Genomic DNA, 9,808 nt, shown 5'->3' on the forward strand with positions numbered 1-9,808 from the left:
TAGCTTACCTAATAGTTAAGGGAAGCACTATTTGGCAAGGTATTATTTATTCATAATATTAGTATTCATAACATAAAATATTTTACAAAATATATTCGATAAATTATTGTGATTATACACATACATTACATTTTGCTTTCTTTTACTCTTTTTCATAGTTTTTATTTTTTCCGGAATCAACTCCGTTATCGGTATGATCCGTGTTTCCATTAATATTGGGCACAGTGTTGTTCTTCGCATGTGCGTTATCGGGTATAGTTTTGATGTGTGTCGTCTAAATTATATGAATATTATCCACTGGATTTAACGATTATATATGGTGAGTTTACTATTCAAGTTTTCTTTAGTTATCTACTGATTTTTTTTGTCGAAATGTATGTGTGTAATTCACAAATAGGTAATTTAAGTGTAACAAGTTGGAACACTCGACATCCGAAAAATTATGATACATTATTTTTCCACATTAAGTAATAAACGTATGGATACATTTATACTATAACAATTCTTTTTATCTTTTGTAAATACACATTTTAAAATATAAAAAATGCAGTATAATTTACATGTGGTGACTCATGCATGGCTGAACATGCTTACAAACATTGAACATGCATGGTTGAACTTGATTATAAATATTACAATATTTGTCTTGTGTACAATAATCAATTTTGTACACAATGTTTTGTGCTTGTAAAAAGATTAGTCCTGATTCAATTGAATCTTTGCAATGAATCTATTTGTTTTAAGAATTATCTGATTAGTTTTTTTGTTATTAAAGTTGTTTATTTCAATAATTTCTGAAATTTCTTTCTGGAAAATTTTTAAAATGTTTATTTTTTTTGTTTTCTTTTCTGAGACAAAATGTGCTTTGTATATTGAGACGGATATTATAGTTAATATGTCATTAATATCAAAGTATGCTAAATCTTCAATTTTGTACCCTGTTACTAAATTTTCTAGGTTTATAATATCTTTTTCAATACCTAGGGATTTCATTAATGTCATTGTTATTTTTAGAAAATCATTATTATAACAGCAATTGACAAAAAAATGTTCATAGTCTTCCTTTTTTTTTACAATGCTTACATAAGTTGTCTTCAGTAATTTTCCACTTGTTTAAAAGTTCATAACTTGGCAGTATGTAGTGAATAAGTTTCCATCTAAATATTTTCAATCTATTATCAGTTAGATATTGAAAAATGAAAACAAAAGTATTTTTCAATTTAGAATTTAAGTGCTTTTCAAATATTTTTTCCCACATAAGAAAACCATTTGGTTTATCACAACTATCTTTCAGTGTGAATATTTTATAGAGTTCTTTTGTACTCATCAAGGGAGTAATTGTCCTGTGCATAATTTTCAAGTCGTTTATAAATTTAACTTTAGTTTTGAATGAATCTTCAGTGCAAAGAATTGTTTTCCAATCAGTTGGTATTGCTTTTTTTAACATATATATTTGCCTTATCCAATTTTGTTTATATCTTAGTTTAGTTAAAATGATAGTTTCAGAGATATTGCCCTGTTCATCAATTACATCATTTATATTGATAATGTCACTTTTTGTCCAATCTTCAAAGTTTAAACATTTTCCATTAAACCTGATATTATCATTTCCCCACAAAACTTGTTTTCTAATTTCAAGAAAATTTTTAGGATATTTTGTATTATCTCCCTTTACACTTATCCAATCTTTAATTAGTTGTTTATAGAAGTCCGGTAAATATTGTAACTTATTTTTATCAATATCGTTTATAATCTTTAAATTCATTTTAAATACAAGAAGATTTTTTCCTAATTTGTTGAAGTAAAATTGGGGAATAATAGTCCAGTTGTCATTTTTATTTTCACTTAATTTAAGAATCCAGTTGATATGTAGTGATTTTATATAAGCATCAATGTCCGTCATTTTAAGTCCACCTTCCAGAAAATCATTTGAAAGTGTTGATCTTTTTATTTTATCTCTTTTGCCTTTCCAAATAAAATTGTATATTAAAGTTTTAAAGTCTTGCAACATTTCCTTAGGAATAATAGTGTTTGATGAAACATATGTTAGGTTTGGTAAAACTAAAGATTTGATGACAACTATTTTTCCTATGATAGTAAGATTTCTTTTACTCCACTCAGATATTATTTTTTTACTTTTTAACAGTTGTTTTTCAAAGTTAAGTTTTTGACATTCTTGTTTATAAGTAAATTCCGAGGCATTTGATTGGTGCAGTACACCAATTTATATTTTCAAATTTTTCCCGACTGTGTTTTAATCGACCAAGCCATATTCCTTCAGTTTTTGTTTTATTCAATTTCAAACCTGAGAGAGTACCAAATGTTGTATTAAATTAATAGCTAGAGATACATCTTTTTTTGATTGAAGAAATAGAGTAGTGTCGTCAGCTAATTGGCAGATTTTCAGGGTGTTACTCTTACCGTCTAATTTTATTTCTAGTCCTTTTAAGTTTTTATTTTCCCTTATCTTTATCGCCATAACTTCTACAGCTAGAACAAATAGTAACGATGATAACGAACATCCTTGTCGGATCCCGCGAGATGCCCTAAAACGGGAGGAAACCCATCCATTATTAATAATGCATCCTTTAATATCAGAGTACATTGTCTGAACCCACCTTATAAAATTATCTTTAAATCCAAATTTTTTTAAAGTCTTAAACATGTAGTCCCATTCTAATGAGTCAAATGCTTTTGTAAAATCAAGAAATAAAATTGCCCCATCAATTTTGAAAGTTTCAGAATAGTCTATGACATCTTGTATTTGTCTAATGTTGAAACCAATATACCTATTTTTGACATATCCTTTTTGATCAGTATGTATAATCTTTGGTAGCAGGGGTTTTAATCTATGTGCTAAGGCATAAGCAAGTAATTTAGCATCATAGTTTAAAAGAGTAATAGGTCTGTAATTGTCTAGAGAAAAGGGATCATTCTTTTTATAAATTAGAGATATTAAGCCAACTTTCTGAGTGTTAGATAGTTCTCTTTTTTCATAGCAGTAATTGAAAGTGGAGACTATAAAAGATTTAAGTTCATCCCAGAATGTTCTATAAGATTCCACATTTAGTCCGTCAAGCCCAGGTGCTTTATTAAGTTTCATTTTAAAAATCGCATCAGTACATTCATCAACAGTTATTTCCCCTTCGCAAGAATTACTTTCCCAATCAGTTAATTTCTTATATTCCTTGAGAGAATCTAAATACTTTTTAGTTGCTTCTATTTCAGGGTTTTTTGTAGAATATAAATTTTTATAATAATTTGCTTCTGATTTTAATATTTTGTCTTGATCTCTTGTAATTTGACCTTTATCATCATATAATTGGGTTATTGTTTTTCTACTCTGTCTTGATTTTTCCATCCCTAGAAAATATGCAGAATTTTTCTCTCCTTCTTCAACCCATTTTACCCTTGCTCTTATTTGATTCCCTTTTATTTTTTCGTTATAGAGTTTTCCTATTTCATTTTCTATTTTATCTATTTCTTTTAATATATTATTATTGTTTTTATTATTGCATGTGTCAATAATATTATTTAATTCTGTTAATTTTTTTCCAATTTGCTGATTAGGTTTTTTTTATTCTTAGCTTTTGTTTTGCAATAGCTTATTGTCTGGTCTCTAACTTCTATTTTGAAATTGTCCCACAGTATGTCAAGATCTGTTCTTGTTTTAGCTTTGTTTTTAAATTTTTTAATTATTTTCCTAATTATTTCAGCATAGTCTTCATTTTGAAGTACACTGCTGTTTAATTTCCAGTATCCTTTTCCTTTTTGGCCTCTGTTTAGATTTATTTTTAAAGAAACACAGTTGTGGTCTGTGTATTGTAATACTATTGGTCTAATGTCACATGAAACACAGTTTTTGAATACTTCTGGAGCTATTAAAAAATAATCTATTCGTGTTGTCTCTGACCTATCTTTTCTGCTCCATGTAAATTGAACTTTATTTGGATTTTTGGTTCTCCACACATCATTGAGTTTTAGGGACTTTATAAGTTTATTTAAGTTGTGAACTTTTTTCCTATTTGGTTGTTGTTTAGTTTTACTTTTTGAATCAATTTGAGATAAAATTTCATTATGATCTCCTCCTAGAATAAGTTGACCTAAACTTTTTTCTTCTATTAATGTATGGACAGTTTTGAAAAAAAGTATTTCTGCTTTTTGGATTGTTTGGTGCATAAATATTAACTATAGTTATTATAGTATCATTTATTTCAATATTAACAAGTAAAAGTCTTCCTTCTTTATCTTTATAGTCATCAATTATTTTAAAGTTTAAAATTTTATTCAGCCATATGGCAATACCTCTTGAATTGCTAGAACCATTACTCAGTAAAAGTTTACCTTCAAATTCAGTATTTAAATTGTTTATTAAATTATCTGTAAAGTGTGTTTCTTGCATTAGAAGAATGTCACATTTTTTTGATTTTGACCATTCAATCAATCTTTTTCTTTTATCAGATTGTTGCAGACCTTTACAATTAACTGTACAGATATGAAGATGTTTGTTAAATACCATGGTTGGTGAGTCGTTAATTTTATTTGTAGTCTCTAAAATACGGTGTTATGTGTATTTTAAAAGTTAACATAGGTAAATTCCCGTTGAGTGATACAATTGGGTCACACTGAAGTTGACCTTCACAGAGCACGAGACTATAAATAAACATCTTTTCAGTTGTTTTATTTTTATCACTTTTCTCTGTTCTAGGACATTTATCTACGATTTGTCTTATGAATAAGTATAAGCTATTGGTTTTTCTTTCACATTTGAAACTTAAATTGTGTATTTTATAGTTTATACAATTTTTACTATTGACAATGTTATGATTGTCATGATTGTTATCTTTGTAAATAATATTTATAAACAGGGTAAATTTTTTACCTGTATTTGTATTTACAATCCTTTTGTAAAAAGGATGAAATGCGTATTTCGTTTGAATGTTTTTACATGTATTCACAAGTAAAGTGTTAACACAATTTGTTTCTATTAAAAACATACAAGAACAAGTTACATATTCATTCGTAAATAGATACAATGTATTGTTTTCTTTTACATATACCCCATAGGTCATTATTTGGGTCATCCATGTGACTTCAAAAACAGACATTGACATGTGCCTCTTAATTTTAGCACACTCAATGTTTGTTAAACATGTTAAACAAATACAAGTACAATTAATTAATATGTGTTTCATATTGAAATACATATTCAAATCAATTTTAAAAAACAGAACAATATTTATATACATACATGGTAAAAGATATTTATTTTTATTTTTAGGATAAGAAGACCTCTCTGACTGAATTTGAATGAAGAAATATGAACAGATTAATAAAGATTGGATTTTTTCCAATGTAGCTTTACTGGAAACATTTAACAGTGTGCTTGATAATAATGATTGTAAAAAATAAGTAGTTTGATACCAATTAAATGTTTTGTATTTTACAGTTTCTTTACTTTTTAATCTGTGATAGGTATCACTTGCCAAAATCAGAAAATTAGAATACAGCGGACTACATTCTAAATATATACCAGCAATGAGAAAAGAAAAAGTGAAAAGCGTTATATACAGTGACATTTTTATTAATTTTTTTTATATGATAAAAGATAAAATCAACTAAATTGAAATAGTTTAGTGTTAATTTCAATGTTCAATATATATGATATCTCCAGAACTTAAGCTAGATTTTTGTTGTTTTTGATTTTTTACTTGTGTTGTTACTGGCACCGTCATGTAGTTTCTCTGTGGGCGTCACTGGAGACTTCTATAAACCACTTCTGTTTGAAGTTTTGACTGGAGTATCTTGATGTTAATTTCTTTGCAAGATTGCTCTTAATATAGAAAAAAAGGCAACACAACCGTAACATGCGTAATGATTCATTAAGAAATAGAAGGTGTGGTATGATTACCAATTGGACAGCTCTCAATAAAAAAAAACCAAATGACATAGAAGTTAATAACTACGCGTTATCGTTCGGCCTTTAATAACGACCAAAACCTATACTGAATATTAATCCGTTAAAGGCCCTGAATGACAAATGTAACACAATTCAATAAGAAAAAAAACTAATTGATGTACAAAAAAATAAACGACAAAAGACAATACCTGCATTACAGGCTTCTGACTTCGGACATGCAAAAACAGATTGTGGTGGGTTTTAGAATGTTTCCTTGGGCCAATTTATCAGTCTTATAATCAAATAGTAGTATTATTAATTGACCTATAGCATATTTGTATGCGCCCGTTTGCAGAATTTTTGTGATGACACGTTGTTCATCTGTTTGTCCGTCAATCTTTTACTATTTTCTTACGTCTGTCCGTTCCTCCGTCCGTCCGTCCGTCGTTAACATGGTGGACACCAACTGCGATAAGAAAGTTCTTAAAACTTAAGCGAATTGTTTATTTCTATTGACCTAAACTCCATTTCAATTTTTATAAATTTTATATTTTACGTTTCCGAGTAAATGGACTTAATTCATAAATATGTTAGTTTGTCAAGCTTTTTAAGTATAACTAAAAAATGGTTTGAACATTTCATTTTTTTTGTAAATTGTTTAATATATATATTAACATTAGTTCCCTCCAAATTAAAAAAAAATCTGAATAAACGCTTCGGGGTATAGGGAATTTATTCATAGAAAAGGGGGAATTTTTAGACAAAAAAGGTTACATCGTTTTCGCATTTGTCCATCGGTTCCTTTTGAGTAAGACAGAGATTGACCAAAAAGTCAGATAATTCATAATGTATATATTGATTATAAAGGTCATCACTGGTTATCGTGTCTAATTATGGTACATCACTTGTTCTTGGCTCAATTTGGTTGATATTGATATAATACTATCACTAAAGTCTGGAAATAGATGTTTCGTCTCTTTTATCATAATGATTTGTATTGAAATGTCTATTAAAAGCTCGAAGCTCTGCCATATATAGAGATTAAATCCTACTAAGATGTCTATCCGTTATCAGTGTTCCCATAGATAAACGTTTTGATTGTTCCCCAGGCGGAAGATCACAGCGGCCAATCTGATTTTTGGCATTATTTGTTGATGAAGTCTTACATGAGTAGAGACCTCCAAAGTCGGCCGACTCCGACGAGCTGTTCGCCCGGAGGTTAATACAACACTATTGTGTCGTGAGTAGATGTTTTCTTGTGAGTTGTTTTACAGAAAGGTATAGAAGATTTTGAACAAGATACGAAATCAATCTTCTGAAGCTCATAGAACAAATGTGCGTTCACTAACAGTTAGATTATGAATCCTATTCCACACTCAAACATTTTCAAAGAAAACACTTCTATGGAAATATAACAATTCTAACAATAAGAAGCTACATGCAAAACTCTAAATGCACTCATATAGTTTCACAGCGCTCATTTGATGACGCTAAAACCCGTTGACGAAATCACTTTGTGACGATTGTGCTATCCCCTTTTATTATCTGTTTTGTTTACGATGCCCATTAAGGTTATGTTTTTTACTAGTATACTTTGAATCCTTTACCATGCACTTAAGAGTTTTCTGTAGACGAAAATGCGTCAGGGTAACTTTATCATAATTCTTATTTTGGTTTGTACCTGAGTTTTTGTATCCATTATACCGTTTTATTTTTTTATTTTTTGTATTTCACGCACGGTACCCTTTAGATGATAACTTTTAATCTGTCGGTATAATTAAAGTAGAATGATGACATCTAAATCCTGGTTCAACCAAGCTACATGTTTATCTGGTTATCACAAGTCATCGTGCACTTCATATCATTACTCATTTATAGCCATTTGAATAATTGGTGAAGTTAATGACAGATTATTGATATTAATTGTGTTAATCATGAAAACCTTTCGGATTTAGAGATTGACACACTGATAGACACCTTTTCGTTGTTGCTCCTGGCTATATGAGCTGTCTCAATGAGATTGAGCTCTCATTGTATTCACACAAGAAATGGTACATAAGTGCATCTGTCATCATGGGTTAGAGAACTGCTATTTAAGACGGTATATTTAGAATGTAATCTGACCGCGGAAGAGTTGATATGTGTACATATATACTATTCTAATTGAAAGCAGAGTTTTCCTAATTTAATAAGTGTAAGCAACATCAATGAACAATAATAACAAATGAATTTGTATGAAAGGCAAAATAAAAAATGATAACAAATGTTGTGTATTCTAATAAAGGTATACAATAGAAAAAAACTAAATATTAAATATTGATAAGAAACATTTTCTCTAAAATGTCAAATAGATTACAAAACTACTAAATAACGAAATGAAATTATTTACAAAAGCAAGATAATTAAACAGATACTCTCCAAACAAGGTATTTTGCATTACCAAAAATGTATTACAGGTGAAAAGATTTCTGAACACAACAAAGCTGTGTTGTACCTTGATTCTAATTTCTAGTAAGGCAAATGATATGAAGCTTCATGGTCAATGTGTCGGACCAAGTGTTTGAAGTATTGACAAGATTACAGAATTGATTGATTGACCTCAAAATCCAGGAACAAATATTAAGGGTGTGAACAAATTCAAAGATTCAAATTGCTAAATTGTATAGAATAGATAAACCAGGATGAAAGACGAATATTGAGACTTCTACTGGAAAAAAGTGGCATGCAATACAGAGCTCGGAGACATGTTGTTTTGATAGAGACAAAATTTTAACCATTGCATGAGATTGCAACTGTTGTTTAATTAACTGAGTGATTGGCACTCACCCTTTGCTATGTTTTTAATTTAACGTGACGATTCCAACCTGAATTGACTTTGTATGGATATATCCCACATAGTTGAACGAACGCCATACTTTAGCAATTGTATTACTGCATATTGGGATCAGATCAGGAATTACCATACATTGGTTACCTGTTCTCCTCTGGGGATTTATTAAGAACGAGAACACATCAACAATACATTTAGTTAGAAAGTTCTTTTAAACGGGTCATTCGAAACGAAGAACAGGATTTTAGATTGCGATTGTGATAAAAATGCATGCTAAATGGAGATCGATATATTGCTTCACGACAAATCCAACAGCATGCTACTGATAAGGTTTTGCAATTGTTCTTAATGGCGAAAACATTGACGATCCACTGTTCCTGCTCAATAAATTAGCTTAAGCGTATCTAATCATGGGGTTGTGTCTGGATAAAGGATATAAACATCCTCCCTGCAAAGCCAAAATCACAATTCACTCCCTTGACAAGTACAGATGGGTGCAGTCCTAACCTGTACACAAGTTAACTTAAAGCAGTCCTTACCACTGCTCTTAAGTTTAACTTGGGAACATTTTAGCAGACCTTTAAGTTAACTTTATCCCTAGCAGACCAGATCTCATGTCTGCTTTTTTAGGACTGCTGCAGACCAGAACTGTGGACAAGTTTGATAGAGCAAGTTTGACAAGTCTGCCTGACCAGACCAGACCTGTGAACAGGTCTGCTTGACCAAACCAGACCTATGAACATGTCTGCTTGACCGACCAGACCTGTGGACAGGTCTGCTTGACCAGACCAGATATGTGGACAGGTCTGTTTGACCAGACCAAACCTGTATACAGGTCTGTTTTATCAGACCAGACCAGACCAGTTTGCTATTTAACAGAGCAGTCCAGTCAGTAATCGGGACAGATATTGTTTTTAATCGGTCCTATGGATATTCTTCACCACGTTAATACATACAATAGAACCGGTCATGTTAAAAAGTTAACTTTGGATCATGTTAACTTTATGTTGGAAAAGCAGACAAGATCAAAGTTAACTTGGGGTCAAGTTAACTTTGTCTTAGAGGAGCAGACCAGACCA

The 9,808-nt window shown here is 30.2% G+C and overlaps 1 long non-coding RNA gene across 1 annotated transcript; it reads left to right on the top strand.

Annotated features, from left to right (window-relative positions):
* Window positions 1-226: 226 nt before the first annotated feature.
* Window positions 227-5,446, top strand: LOC143081636 (uncharacterized). Its single transcript, XR_012980001.1, has 3 exons — window positions 227-319; window positions 4,462-4,524; window positions 5,282-5,446. It is a non-coding gene; the product is annotated as an uncharacterized LOC143081636 (long non-coding RNA).
* Window positions 5,447-9,808: the final 4,362 nt, after the last annotated feature.

This window comes from Mytilus galloprovincialis, chromosome 7 (assembly GCF_965363235.1).
Source record: "Mytilus galloprovincialis chromosome 7, xbMytGall1.hap1.1, whole genome shotgun sequence".
Lineage (NCBI taxonomy): Eukaryota > Metazoa > Mollusca > Bivalvia > Mytilida > Mytilidae > Mytilus > Mytilus galloprovincialis.